The 15335-nt window shown below is 46.9% G+C and overlaps 1 long non-coding RNA gene across 1 annotated transcript in view; it reads left to right on the forward strand.

Moving 5' to 3' along the window:
* Positions 1–458: 458 nt before the first annotated feature.
* Positions 459–15335, forward strand: part of LOC109284768 (uncharacterized) — a 30448-nt gene continuing 15571 nt past the window's right edge. Inside the window, exon 1 of the long non-coding RNA XR_002092345.2 lies at positions 459–746. This is a non-coding gene — a long non-coding RNA (uncharacterized LOC109284768). The remainder of the gene's footprint in view (positions 747–15335) is intronic.

Consider the following 15335-nt stretch of genomic DNA (forward strand, 5'->3'; position numbering starts at 1 on the left):
CTGGGTACAGTATTCAAGGTGTAAACACACCATGGATTTATAAAGGAGCATAATGATATTTTGCATCTAGCTTTCATTGAACTCTCATGTGCATTAGATCACCACATTGCTGCAGGGACTTGATGCTCCAAAAAGGGCTTAGTGTGCTGGAGGGGCAAGCCTGGCTGGGGATGCAGTCCAGTTTTCATGGGAGGGACTGTCCGTCCTCCCCTCAAACCCTGTCTGGGGCCAGGGAGCGGGGTTAAACACCCCTTCCCCCACTCAAACTTACTGCTGTCTACAACTGTAGACTACAAATCCCAGTGGTACCTGGAAGCAGGAAGAGGAAGTGATGAGGAATGCTGCGGAGTCCTGCTGCTGTAACTGTGGACTGCAAATCCCAGAGACCTTGGGGGTAGCAGGAAGAGGAAGTGAACACACAACCAGAGAGCCTGCTCTAGCACCCCCCAGGTTCTGGCCTGAGCCACTACAGGCATGTGGCTGCATTTCCAGAATCAAAGGTGTCTGTTCACTTCTGTTTCAATTTAATCTACGCGGCTTAGACTAACCTGCAAAGACTGAATTGATTCAGCTTCGGACTTTTTGACTGTCTGTACTTAGCCACGGAGTGTCTTCCCCTAGCCATCCTGCTTACTATATGGATAAAGACAGATAGCTCCAGGAAATCTTCATCACTGTCTCCAAATGATAGTCCTGGATCACCCTGAGGATCTCAGTTCATTGAAGAGGAAATTTGTGTGTGTCAGGTAAGGCAGATGGCAAAGAACATACAGCAAAGCCTGATTAGAAACCATTGCTCAGACCTTGATCCTTAGAAAAATTACAAATATGATCAGTGAAGGCAGAGACCAAGAATCATTCTCATCAGCTTGAAGTTTGTAATTGTTATTCAGTTCACTCCATCTTTTTTTTCCTAAAGGAATCCCTGTTTCCTGGCTTTCAGCAATTGCTGGGGAAGTCTTGTGCTGTCACCCTGTTTACCTCCACATAGGTCTGCAGAGTATCTTCATTCCCAAACCCCACAAAGGCCAGTTCTCACAGAAGTAGGCATTTCTAAGATAGAGCATTTGCTTCCTTGTCAACATGCAGCCAGACAGAAATGAGTTGGCTTTTAATTATTCAAGACTCATCTTCCCTCCCATTAAAAACAAATGGGGAACGGATGGATTTTGATAATGAATCCCCAGTAGGGTACTTAGGTTTAAAGCAAAACCTGTCCAGTTAAATGTATCCTGTGGAAATGGATTTGATTGCTCTAACCTTCCAACTTCAATTTGTGAAGCAGTGGTAGCTTACACCTAGACAAAGGGCTGTGCAAAGAATATGAAAGCTACAAAATACCAAAAAAAATGCAGAAAGAATTTCCATTCATGTCTTCAGTAGCATCTTCAAAAACAGAGTTTGGACAAGGGGGAGTTGGAAATAACATCAATTTGTTTTTGTTTCCACCTTGATAGCAGCCCTGTATTGTGAAGCTGTTGCCATCCTCTCTCGAAACAGCTCTGTTTTGTCCATAGAACAGCTTGCACTTGTGAAAATGAAAAGAAGATCCCAATTGATTTTAGGACCTATTCAGTGCTTTGTTTGGTGTGGTTTAAGAAGAAAGCTGTTTAAATCATGTATGAGGGGAGAGGGTTTATATAACTGTATCTGTCTCTGTGAGGCAGCCATCAAAGAAAAACACCGGGTGCAATTGAGGATGCGTTATACAAAAGCCAAAAGTAAATGGAATTATAGAATCAGAGAAAATTAGGGTTGGGAGGGGACCTCAGTAGATCATCTAATTCAACCCCCTGCTCAGGACAGGGCTGTCCCCAACTATATCATCCCAGCCAAGACTTTGTCTAGCCAGGTCTTAAAAACCTTCCACAGCCTGTCTGGGTAACCTGTTCCAGTGCTTTACAATGCTCCTAGTGTGAGAGTTTTTCCTAATATCTAACCTAAACTTCCCTTGCTGCAACTTGAGACCATTGATCCTTGTTCTTTCATCTGCCACCACTGAAAACAGTCTAGCTGCATCCCACCCTCCAGGTAGTTGAAAGCTGTTATTAAATCCCCCCTCAGTCTTCTCTTCTTCATACTAAATAAGCCCGGTTCCCTTGGCCTCTGCTCTTAAGTCATGTGCCCCAGCCCCTCACCATTTTTGTTGCTCTCTGCTGGACTCTTTCTAACTTCTCCACATCCCTTCTGTAGCGGGGGGGCCCAAAGCTGAACACAGTACATCAGATGTGGCATCACCAGTGCTGAATAGATGGAAAGAATCACTTCCCTTGATCTTCTGGTAACCCTTCTAATAATGCAGCCCACTATGCTGTTAGCCTTCTTTGCAACAAGGGCACACTGCTGGTTCATATTCAGCTTATTGTCCACTGTAACCCACAGGTCCTTTTCTGCAGAGCTGTTGCTTAATAGACCTGTGAGAAGCAGCTAGTATTCGCTTCAGATTTGGATTCAGCCAATTCAGGGGACAGTGATTCGAATCGATTCACTGCCCCGAATCGATTTGGTCGAGTCTGATTTGGAGATTCGGCTCTTTGTGGCAGAGCCTCCCATGCAGTATGAGACAGTGGGGATCACCCCCCTGCCCGGCAGCACCTGGTGAGCACCAGGGCTTTTTTTAAAGCACCAGGAGCTGGGGTGGGCAGGGCAGCCGGGGGGGGCTGGGGGAGCAGGCAGGGATTGGGGGGGCTGGGGGAGCAGGCAAGAGATGGGACCTGGCCGTGGTCCCCCCATAGTCCCCTTCCCCACCCCTAGTATTTACCAGCTCAGAGTTCAGCTGCAGCTCCCTGCTGCAGTCACCAGGGACTGCCCAAATCATCAAAGCTCTCCGAATCTTTGCCAAAGATTCGGAGAGCTTTGAATTGATTTGGACCTTTTAATTGGTACCCTGATTCAATTCGGATTTGGAGATTTGGCCACCAAATCGGGCCAAATCTCCTTCTAATCGAATCACCACCCAAAGCTTCGCACAGCTCTATTGCTTACCCAGTCAGCCCCCAGCCTGTACCAGTGCATAGGATTGTTTCGTCCTAAGTGCAGGACTTAACACTTCTTATTGAACCTCATGACATTTCTTTTGAGGTTGTCTAGGTGTCTCTGAACCCTAGTCCTACTCTCCAGTGTATCTCCTACTTCCCCCCAGCTAGGTGTCATCTGCAAACTTGCTGAAGGTGCACTCCATCCCACCTTCCAGGTTGTTGATGAAGATATTGAACAAAACTGGCCCCAGGACCAATCTCTGGAACACTCTGCTTGACACCGGCTGCCAATTAGACATCAGGTCACTGATTACTACCATTTGAGCCCAACAAATTAACTCACTTTGGCCTGTATCCTGAACACCAATGACTCAGGCACTGATTGGCTCCCACAGATGTAACACACATTTACCAAAGAGTCCTTGCAATATATTTCAGCCCATGAAATGTTACACAGTTGATGCATAGGATAATTGATTATTTGAGGTGTGTAAGTGCACTCTAGTTCCATGGCATTTGTCTGGTAGCTAGCATATTCTTTTATTAATGCTCAGCTTGGTTCAGGCTTTAATGCAGCTTTAGTTTAAATCCTGGCCTAATTGAAATCAATGGGAGTTTTTCAGGTCTCTGGATAAAGAACACCCATTCCCCAGCAGTCGGACAGAGCCCCACTTCACAGGTATTTTTGTAGAATAAAGCACATCGCAAGAGGCTTTAAATTCCCCCTTGGCTCCTTGAATCATGTTCCTGCTCCCAAGGCCAAGTCACAGATCACTCAGGCAGGAGAGATACATGAGGTTGTTTTCGGCCCAGGCAGTTTTACTTACTTGGCAGGGAAGATGCCCTTCTTCTTGGCCTTCAGTGACTTGGTGTAGTTAGGGTAAAGGCCTGTCCCTTGCACTGTGGGCTGTCTGGCCCCTGTGAAAGTCTGCAAATGCCTTCAAATGGGAGGATCTCAGCTACACAATTTACAGTGATGGGGGATTACTCTCAGCTTTCCCTCTAGCTTGCTCCTTTGGCCTTTTGGCTAGGGGCAAAAATGAGACTAGGGGGCATCTGAACTGCCTCGGCTTTGGGAGTGTCTGAAGCCCCAGGCTGAAGAATCTGGGAAGTAGGATACATGCCAATGGTAGCACCATACAGATTTGAACAATTAAGCTGTGCTCAGTTGATAGAATTCAGAACTGATTTCGCTGATTTGGCCCGAGACACAAAAATTCAAGAAAGAAAAGAAAAATCTCCAGTAAAAAAAGAAAAAAAAGATCGCCGATTCAAAGAAAAATCCAAAGCATCTTGAGGGTAATTCAATAGAGGCAGAATGAAAACACACAGAACCTTTCTGAATCCCTCCAGAGGGTGAGATGAGCTTGCTCATTTTAGGCTTCAAGTAATCGATAACTCAATATGTCCACGCAGCACGTTAACAAACTTCAATAGATAGAAAAGGTCTCATTACCGGCATTTCAAGCTTTCGATAGCTGCTGAAACAGGACCCTCCCACCTTCAGTGCACTGGGCTAGACAGAAGGACACAGGTGCCAGCCAATGCTATTCAGTGATTTTTTTTTTTTCCAGACTATTTTTTTTTTATCATTTAGTGCCTTTGAGTAATTGATGGTTCTGGAGCAGGAAGGGCTATATAGGAAAGATAACATTTATTACCCCTGTCATATCTTTTATTAGCAAAATTTTATTATGGGCATTTTTCTCTCTTTCTCCTGTCTCATTGTTTTCCCTTATGAGCTCTGATTTTTTTCCCCAGTACATGTGTAAAACCCTGGTTAAAACATAATATTAACTCAGAGAAGAACAAACATCTGAGCCCTCATGTACAGAAGTCCCTCCCAGTGTCTGACAACCTTATCACCATTATCCAGCTTCCAGGTCACCTGCTAGAGCATTCCTCTCATTCAAATAGTTGTGCAGGCTATAAATGAGTTGACACCCACCCTTTGCTACAGGCCAGTGAAAATACATCAACTGGATCTAATGAGAACTAGATGTTTGGACGGTAATTACTCAGAGGCTTTAATTAAAAGTTAGGACATTGTTGTGGGAGATTTTTCATCTTGTTTTAAAAAATCATTTCTTTTCTTGTTTTTCCTCCTCTTACAATAATTGCTTGGAAAATTCTGCTACACGGAAGAAGTTAGTGCCATCTAATATATACATGCTCCATCTTCTCTTAAACTAATCTTGTGCTGGGTCCAAATTAGCTTTGCCCTCCACCCTCCTCAGACATTTACAGAGTGTAAAGTGGATGGCATAAAATGCTGTCAAATAAGAATAGTTGTTGTTGGTATTTATATTTCAGTAATACCTAGAGGCCCTCAGAAAGCTGGTGCTTTTATTATGCAAGGTGCTGTACAAATATAAGGAATAGTCTGTGCCCTGGAGAGTCTGTAGCATAAATGTCTACACTGCAGGTCAATACAGTATACGTACCTGAACTAACAATGAACTCACTTTCTTGGGTACTGTCAGCACCACAGACATGAAAACAATTAATTCAGTGAAGGCTGTTAAGCTGGATACTCAGGCAATATACTTGCCACCCCTACACTGCTACTAGTACCAAAAAGAGCTACTTTGAAGATAGCTTGAGTACATCTGCAGTCACTCTGGTCATATCGTAAGAGAATGAGATGGAGAGAAAGGAAGGATTATTACACACACATTGCAGAGGATAATAGGACAGAGAGATTAAGTTGGTCAGGGTCACACTGATAATAACACAGTGAAGTTAAGTAACTTGATCAGGGCCACATTAAAAGTCTGTGGCAGAGCTGGGAATTGACCCCCTAAACTCCTGAGTCCTAATCTAGCATCTTAAAAGTTGCCTCACATTCACTTTGCTCTGACATAAACGATTGTGCAAGGCATGGGATGGTCAACCCTCATGCTGCTTCCTCATGTGCATGTATGCTGTGGAATATATTCTGTTTTGGGTTATGGACTAAACCCACTGGCTCATAGGAGTTTACTCCAGACTTACACCAGAGAGTAGAATTTAGACCACAGAGTTCTCAAGTGCCAGTCCTTCACTCCCAGCATGCTTAGTGCACGCGCAGCTCAAACCACTACCCCCTATGACACCACACTAGAATAAAAAACAACCTTCATAGTAGGAGGGAGGTGGAGAGAAGAAGGAAGTCTGTGCCAGGGAGGAGAGGAACCTACCCCTGAGAACCAGCTCAAATAGCAATCACTAATAACACAGACACTTTGGACATTCGGAAGTGAAGCTGGGAGCTGAGTTGTGAGGAGAAAAAATACCCACTTCTCCAGTATCTGGATTTCATTCCCAGGGCTCCCACAGGTTTCCTGTAGGCCTGCAGACAAGCTGTTTTTGTTCTTTTTGTACAGAAATTTTCAAAGCACCGCAGGTTTTTAAGCGACCAAACCTGCTCTTTTAAATCTCTTGGCCTGGGCTTTTAAATTTCTCTCCCTTGGTGCCTCAGCTCTCAGTCTGCACAGCAGCAGCCCCACTCCCACCAGGCAGGGCTACTGTGGGGATAAATTCATTAGTGCCTCTGAGGATCTTAGATACTGCAGGAACAAAGCCAAAGAGCTCCAGCAAATGCCCATCACCTGCAAATCAAAAGTCTGGCAGGGGAATCTCTAACAGGTGCCATAGCACAAATATACCAATTAGGACCTGTCTGCAAAGTAGGACATACATAAAGCAAGTGCCGGTCACTGAGGACTTTTAAGTGCAACACAGGCTCCAATCAGGCTCTGGTAGGAGCCTCATGAGTGCTGGGTCACTGGCACGGATGATTGTGGTGGTGAGGATAATGATAATGATTGGAAAGATATTGGAGTTTTGGATAAAAATAAGAGTGAAATTGAAATGAAAGACTCTGAGATGGTTAAAAGCCTAGCAGGAGAGAGGCAAACCCATTCAAGGAATTGCAAAGGCTTTGTAAACAAAAGGAAATGTATCCAACTTTGGGGTCTATCAGTCACAATACTATCCCTCTAACTGCTTAATATTGGTCTCATTCATTTCCACAAGGTCAAGTAAATCAGGATGCTGGGATACAACTGTTAATTAGTGCCTGAGGACAGACCCTGAGATACCGCTTATCCAAGCGGCCTCTTTGAAACCCATAATAGCACTTGACATACTGGAATGTCCACCCTGATTCGGTGGGGACTGCTCCACAAGGACGGGGCAACTCCTGCGTAACCTGTCCCAAGAGGACTGACGGCTCTACTCTGACTTCTGGTACACTGGAATAAATCCAGAGGAGCTTCATTGACTCACTCTAAATTTAAACCACAACATAAGTCAAAGCAGTACTGAGCTTTGGGAGGTTTTTTGCTCATTAATGAATAAATCTCAGCAGATGAGGATTCTCTGATGTATATTGGCTGTGATCTGAGTAGGACAGACTATCACGTTCAATTATTTTATTGCCAACTTGAGGCTGCTGTAACGGACTAAACTGGCCAATTTCAGTCCTGATGTAGGTGAGTACAGGGTTGTTGCCCTTTTACCACCGTAGTCCAGACTTGTGTTTGGCTTTGTAGTATATTTCATAGATAGTTTGGGGGCAAATACATTTCTATTGTATTTATCTCTTAGTAAAAATATAGCTGATTGATGCATTCCCCTGCTATTGATATCTACACTTATCTTCTCTGTGCTCTCTCTTCCTCATCCACGCTCCAAGTCCAGCAGAGACAAGCACCCCATTTCCTCCCAGTACTCGCACTGTCACAAGGCAAGGGCATCAAACTTGAAGCTGCATGATTTTTTTTTTAAAGCAGAGGCTCATCACAAGCAACACTATTTATGACAAATATATTTTTAATGAAAATATTTGCACTCAATCTTTTTTTCCACAATTAAAATAGTTGTAGTTGGGAATATTTTAAGGGAGGAAATCATTTTTTCAGGCAGATCCACAGTGTGGTGGTTGAATCAACATGGTGCTGGTCTAGGGTACAAGATCAACAGTGCAAGAGTCGAATCTTCTACCCACACTCTTAACATGCACGGCCTGATAGCAGCCCAGTCATCTTGGAAGGACTTCACAGCAACGTGGGAGAGCCCTCTAAGGGAGCAGAGCTGGGCTTAGCCCAATTTATGACTTATCGACTGCCTTTAGGTGCTGGGTATGAGCTGAGGATTAAGTGGTAACCTGAAGGACACCCACCCCTTAGATAAAAGGCCAACCAGGAATTTGTTTGAGATTAAAACCTGCAAGGGGTGGGAGGGTAGTAGGGAAATGCATAGGAGAAAGAGTTGCTATGTAGAACTAAAACTCCTCCTGTAGTGAAGGCATGAAAAATGCTGCTATTCTTGTGAGGGTTATGTGACATGCTGGTAGGTGGCTTAATTCAGCATCTCACAGATCATCTTTAGGGATGATTGCAGAGTTCACTCTCAAGCTGCACTTGGCCATTTTTCTGAGGCCTCCATCAGGAGAGCTAATGGTGATGGTAATTGTTAGGAATGGCTGTTTCTGCCCATCAAGAAATGAGTTCATTCCACCAGTCTGATCTCTGTGTCCTTGCTAGTCTGGCTGTACCTTGCTGGTGGGTGAATGAGTGCTTCCCTGTAACTTTTAACTACCTGTTGCACAGACAAGTGTAGCACCACTCCAGCTGTCAGCATTAGTCAATGACTGTGGCATACCAAGACAAGCCTGCAGGAGCTATTACAGTGGTTCTGGTGAGGTCTCAAAGTAGGTATGCCTCTGTGCTATAGCTTGAATGGACTGGGCGCTATGCCATGTAAAGGTAAGGAGTGGTCCAGACACACGGGCAAGGGACAGACATTCAAAAAGTCTGAGCCTGAACTGATTTAACCTTTGCAGGCTAGGCTGAACCATTTGGAAACTGGACAGACACTCTCTCTGGACTGAGGAAATTCAGGCACATGCCTGCAGTGACTCAGGCTAGAAGCTGGAGGGTGCTAGAACAGCCCTCCCTTTTCTTGCAGAGTTGAGCTGAGGGGGGCATAGCCCAGCCCCAGCAGGACTCTCTCATTAGGGAGGTCTGCCTGCACCATCCCAGGCTTTTCCCCACTGGCTGCTCAAGGGGTGGGAGAGTTGTCAGCCCCCAGACGTAGCTAGCACTCTGAGGCAAGGGGGGCATGAGTGACTGGTGCCTCCTGAATTGGGCAGGGCACCTGCAGAAGCTGCTGATGGCGGCAGCCCTGTCAGGGGCACCAGCCCTAACAACAGCATTAGTGTCGACTGTAAGGGGGGGCCCAGTCAGGGGGGGCACGTGAACCCCCGTGCACCCCCTACCAGTTGCCTATGAAGAGGGGTGTGGGCAGTGCATGCATCTGTTGATGATACAGAGCTTTTCAATCTCCCTCCCTGCTTCGTCATACTGTCTGCAGCAAACTGACAGGAAAGCAAGGTAGCCCAAAGCTGATAAGAGTCTTTATCAACCGATTAACAAAATAATAGCCTCTGTCCTAGTATTTCAAACTCTTCTTAAACAGCTTATGAGGGTGACCTACTGATTAGCTCCAAAAGCCCTGTTCTGTCTGCCTGCCTGTCCCAGTGAAATTGGAGAGACACGCATAGACAGGTCTCGGCATTAGTTATCACACCACATGCCTAGGGTCCATGGGGCTGGGGTCCATGTTGTGGGAGGTGGAAGGGAGGGGGGGATTTCCTGCTTGAGCAGCTAGCAGGAGGTAGGGCAGGGGGAAGCCAGCAGACCCTGCTGTGTTTGCAGTCTCTGCTGGAGCCTTACACAGCATTAACTAGCATACCACATGCTGGCTATGGTCCATACTGTGGGAGAGGGCAGGAAGGGATCCCTGCTTAAGCAGCAAGTAGTGAGAGGCAAGTGGGACGGGGGAGGAGAAGCCTTCAAATCAATTCAGAGAGATTCAGAGAGATTTGATGATTTGGCCACAGACACAGCTTTATATGTTTTTTCTATGTATCTCAAGGTACCAGGCCCAGCTTGTGATTGCTGATATGGTGGGGTGGATGGAGCGTCCCACAGGAGCATGACTGGTGCCCCCTGGGTCTGTGGGGCAACCGGGGTCCCCCTGTGGCCGATCAACGAGCCAGGGAGGTGCAGGGGGGTCTGCCACTGAGCACATGGGAAGGCCTCCCCGTGCTTCTGTGGGATATTCCATCCACCCAACCATCGCAGCGTTCATGAGCTGCACCTGGTACCTCGAAGTATGTAGAAAAAGCATATAAAGCTGTGTCTATGGCCAAATCGCTGATCCAAATCATCTCTCAAATCAGGCCAAATCTGAATCCAAATCAGAATCGAATACAGCCCGTTTCACACACCCCTATCTGCTGTGTCTGCAAGCCTGTGCTGGAGGAGCTCTGGCCAGGGAGCACAGGGGAGGGGCAAGCCCTATTGTGGAGCAGAGAACCCCGCCCAGCCCAGAGAGCATGCTGGGATGCTGGGGGACTCTGGTTTATCTTAAACTAGCAAGGAGTCTGGGACAGACATTGCATAAACCAGTCTGAGTCAAATGAGTTAAGTCTGATACTACATTCAACCAGGTTGATCTCAAACAGGTTTCAGCCATTATCAAACTGGTTTATATGCACTGAACATCTGTTCTGTTGCAGGTTTAAACCAATTTCTGATCACTTAAACCGGTTTATGTGTAATCTGTCCCTAGCCAAGGTAACAACCCCCATGAAGGAACCAGAGGTGACAATGCAGTGAGCTCTTCCTGTATTGCATTTTCAGGCAATGCCACAGATTATTCAGGACACATCAAGGAGCACTGAGGCTTCTTTTGTGTTCTTTAGCCAGGGGTGGCCAACATAATAGCATGGGCAGCCTTTATGCATGGCACATGGTGGGCTAGAGAGGGACAGCTAGCACAGCAGCAGATGGGGAGGGAGCACAGGGCAGGAAGCAAAGTGCAAAACAGCAGATGGGGCAGCAGAAGGGGATGAGAGTGACACTTGTGGGGTGTGCAGGGCTATCTGTCGCACACCTGCCAATAAGTTTGGCCCCCACTGATTCTTTAGCTGTTCTCCAAGCAAAGCCCAGCACTCTGCTGTATTGAAACAGTCTGAAGGTAAACAAGAAAACAGGCTAATGTTTATTGACCTCTTCATTTTCTTTACTCACACAGTCAAGGGAAAGGTAAATGCTCAAAGAAACCTAGCCAACTAAAACTAAGGCCCTGTGGCAGAGCCCACGTTGCTTTGCTTAGCAAAGAATAAGCAGAGCAACAGGGTGTCGGGAGACACACAGCGTGGTAGCACCAGGGTGCTTCTGTGTGTGTGTGTTTGCTCATGGACTTGTTGGAATTGAATTATGCATGTCTGGCTGGTGCTCGGGGCTGGAAGGTGACCATCTGAAATACAGCCACCTCTGCAGAGAGCTGTGGCAGGAATTTAACAGCAATACTGCACAACCATTTTAGGAGTGGAGGTAAAGAAGACTATTGTGTTCAGTAGAAAGAGCAAGGGTGACTCAAATTTGAATTGAGCCGTGCTCCAAGACTGCACAGCCTTTCTGCTGCACAGAGTGCCAGGGGATCTATACCAGCTCCAGCACGCAGAGTTGACAGGAGAGTTCAGGGTATGGCAGGAGCCTGACCCACTCTGGCAAGCTGCCCTTTTTTCCCATTTGTTTTTTTTTTTTTTGCTCTTGGCTCCTGTCAGGGACTTTAGTACAAATCTTCATAACACCAACAGTGGAGAAAATGAAATGCACAGTGCTAAATGTGTAACAGGCTCCCTACACACAAGGTAGCACAATACCCTAAATGCTTGAGAGCTTAATTGAAACAAAATCAGCAGCCTGAGTAGCAGCAGCAACCACAGCAGAGGGATCCTGACTCTTTTCACAGCAACAGAAGAGGGAGTCTGGCTCGGTGTTCAACATCTTAGTAACTAATAAATGAGTGTGCAGTGCCTTAAAAACTACAGGAATCCATGGTAAGAGGTTGGAGAGGTGCCCACTTGGTAGCCATGGGCTAGGGACAGACATTCAAAAAGCCTGAGCCTGAATTGATTCAATCTTTGCAGGTTAGTCTAACCTGGCTAGGCTGAACTGGTTTGAAACTGGACAGACACTCTCTCTGGACTGAGGAAATTCAGGCACATGCCTGCAGTGGCTGAGGGTAGAAGCCGGGGGGGAGTTAGAGCAGCCCTCCTTTCCCTTCTGCAGGGAGCCAAGCTGAGCGGGGCATGGCCAGGCCTAGGCGGGACTCTCTCATAGGGAGGTCTGCCTGGACAGTCCCAGGCTTTTCCCCGCTGGCTGCTTAAGGGGCAGGAGTGTTGCCAGGCCCCAGCCCCAGGCTAGCAGTCTGAGGCAAAGTTATAGGCAGCTTCTTGCTTCCCCATTATAGCTTATGGGCAAAACGTTGAAACAGCATTGAAATAGCGAAACAGTTTCGACGAAACAAAATGGAACAGTGGTTTTGAAATGAAACAAAACTCGAAACACTGTCCTGTTGAAATGAAATGGAGCTGTTTCGCATAACCCTACTGGCTATGGTCCATGCTGTGGCAGAGAGGAGGAAGGGATCCCTGCTTAAGCAGCAAGTGGTGAGGGGTGGGGGGAGCATGGCACGGGGAGCCAGCAGACACTGCTGTGCCTGCAAGTCTGTGCCGGAGGAGCTCTGGCCAGGGAGCAGAGGGGAGGGGCCAGCTCTGCTGTGGAGCACAGAGCTCCGCCCAGCCCAGAGAGCATGCTGGGATGTTGGGGGACTCTGATTTAACTTAAACCAGCAAGGGGTCTGGGACAGACATTGCATAAACCGATTTGACCCAAGTCATTTAAGTCTGCTACTACATTCAACTAGGTTTATCTCAAACCGGTTTCAACCATTTTCCAACTGGTTTATGTGCACTGAACATCTGTTCTGTTACAGGTTTAAACCAGTTTCTGATCACTTAAACTGGCTTATGTGTAAAGTCTATCCCTAGCCGTGGTGATTGAGGTCCTCTTGTAGTCTCCATCTCACCAGCTGTGCTCTGCCTGAGTGTCTCTGTTGTGACTGGAGAGCCCCAGTAAGAGGGAGAGGGCTGGGTGCTGTCTGTAGCCCAGTCGGTCTTTGGGGCCCTCTGTGCTGTAGACTCATGTCTCCCACGAAACTGAGAGGTCCCTGCCCACTCCACCACCACCCAGCTGGAAAGCTGTTGCTGTCTAATGCCTGTTACTACCTCCTGGGGTCAGATTGGACCTCACGGCTTTCTGTCCATTGTATTTACATAAGTACCTCAAGGTACTACTGTGAGGTTAGGGTAGTGCCCTGTGCAGATAGCACCCTGAAGCCCAGGAAAGCTAAGTGATGTGCTCAAGGTCCTAGATAAAACCTGTGGCAGCACCAGGAATTGACTCCAAGTTCTAGCCTGGCACGCTCACTATTGACAAGGCGTCCTCTCCCAAGGTATGTCTGGATGGTTCAATGCAGTCTAGTGATCCATGAGCCAGCACTCAGTGAGCTAGGGCAGGCATTCCCAAACAATGGTATGCATACTCCTGGGGGTACACAAGACATCTCTGGGGGGTATGTGGGAATAATTTTGTAATGACAGATTTAATTTTCATTCTAATAGTAATTGGCATTTAAGGAGTTAAAATATAAAACATATGCTGGTAGGGGTAGGCAGGCAGCTGGTAAATCTGGAAGGGGGTACAGAAGGAGAAAAGGTTTGGGAATCTCTGAGCTAGGACACTAGGAACAGCCTAGCAGCAGCAGCCCAGCACTCCCGCCAGGACCCTGCTGAGAAGCAGTCTCCCCTGCCCACATGGGGCACTGTGCTTATGCAGAGCTTTAAGTAGGGGGCCTTTGAGCAGGGGACGAATCCTCACTACCGACCTATAAAACTGCCAGAGTGGATTTAGGCAGCTGTGTGGGACTCTGCTGCTCTGCCTCCAATATGTTAGTAGAAGTGGATCAGGGCTGTGAATCTGCAGGGAGGCATCACCCCACTATTTCCCCTGCCTTTGGGCCCAGCCACCTCTTCCCAAGCTGCAGTAGAGCAAAGATGAAAAAACTCAGTACAGAAAGGCCTAATGATTTAATGCTGCATCTGTCAAAGCCAGCACTGAAAGTATGATTATAAATGAACCATAGTTTCTTCGTGCCCCATTGGATGGGAGCGGATGGAATTAGATGTAGACATGAGCTGCGCTCACAATGCTCATGCAATGTGTGCTCTGTCATCTGCGGATGTATTTACCTCAGCTACATTAGCAGAGGCACTCACGGGGAACACCACGTTCTCAGGTCTCTTCTCTCTCTCTTTCTCCCACATACACGTTTTCAGCTGGCTTTTCTTCCCCCTCTCCGTAAGCAGAGGAAAAAAAGCCATCTTCAATTTCTCCCCACACATTTCTTCCCCTCTATGTTTCTGCAGGAAGAAAATTGGTTTATAACATTTCTCTTCAGATTGAGTAATGGAACACTAATAGCATGAAACCCTTTGAGGCCATTTTATTTGCTGTCAGAGTCGCACGTCTGGGTGTTGGAGTGGTGACCCATGCGCTCTGCATTCAAATAATTACTTGTGCATTAGGATGCTGTGTTTGTGAATTTCCAGTTGGTGGGTTTTGTCACCTCCATCTCTTTCCAGCTCGTCTGAGCTTTGCTTTTGATTCCTTTTGTGTCAAAACCTGCTGAAGTCTCTTCTGGTCTGAAATTCAAAGAGGCCAAGTTCCTGCTGCAGCATGTGACTTCAAAGGGATGCCTCACATTTTGCATATCAATTATGCATATCTGGATAAAGCACAGACCATGGCAGGGCTGGCTGCTTCTTCGCAGTGCTTTACCTGGACATTTAGTCTGCCTGTGCCTGGGTCCCCATGTCTTCTGATTGCTGTGGCATCAGGGGGCAGGACACTTCAGCTCTTGGCCTGCCTTCAGCCTTGTGTATGTACAGAAGCCTGTCACAATCCTGCAAGACAGGAGGAAACAGTGGTGGAGCACTGGAGTGGAAATAGAAGCTGCAGGCTTTGGAGGCTCAAACATTAGGAAGAGGCTTCACACTGGGATCCTGGAACTGGAATAGATGCTTACTAGCTGCTCTGTACTAACGCACACAGAGCTGCTGTGGTTTCAGGGATCCACTGGGGAATGCTGATGAGCTCTACAAGCAGTTTCCTGTGAATATTTACTCTATTTTTAAATGAGTTTTCCCTAGGCATCTCTGGCCCCTTTGGTTTGCTCTCTGAACATTTTGCACTGGCCTGAACGTCTGCAGAAAGTGACTTTCCAAGTGAGTACAGTCAGGACTCCCTGGCTCAGACCAGGCTGAAGTTTGGAGATGCTCCTTGTAGCGCTTATTGTACAGTGCAAGTTATATTTATTTCTTTTAGGAGCAAAAGCCTGCAAGAACCATAGGGTCTCACTCTGTCCAGTGACTTGAATAAGAATCTCTTTTTGCATTCA

The sequence above is a fragment of the Alligator mississippiensis genome, chromosome 8, assembly GCF_030867095.1.
Source record: "Alligator mississippiensis isolate rAllMis1 chromosome 8, rAllMis1, whole genome shotgun sequence".
Taxonomy (NCBI): domain Eukaryota; kingdom Metazoa; phylum Chordata; order Crocodylia; family Alligatoridae; genus Alligator; species Alligator mississippiensis.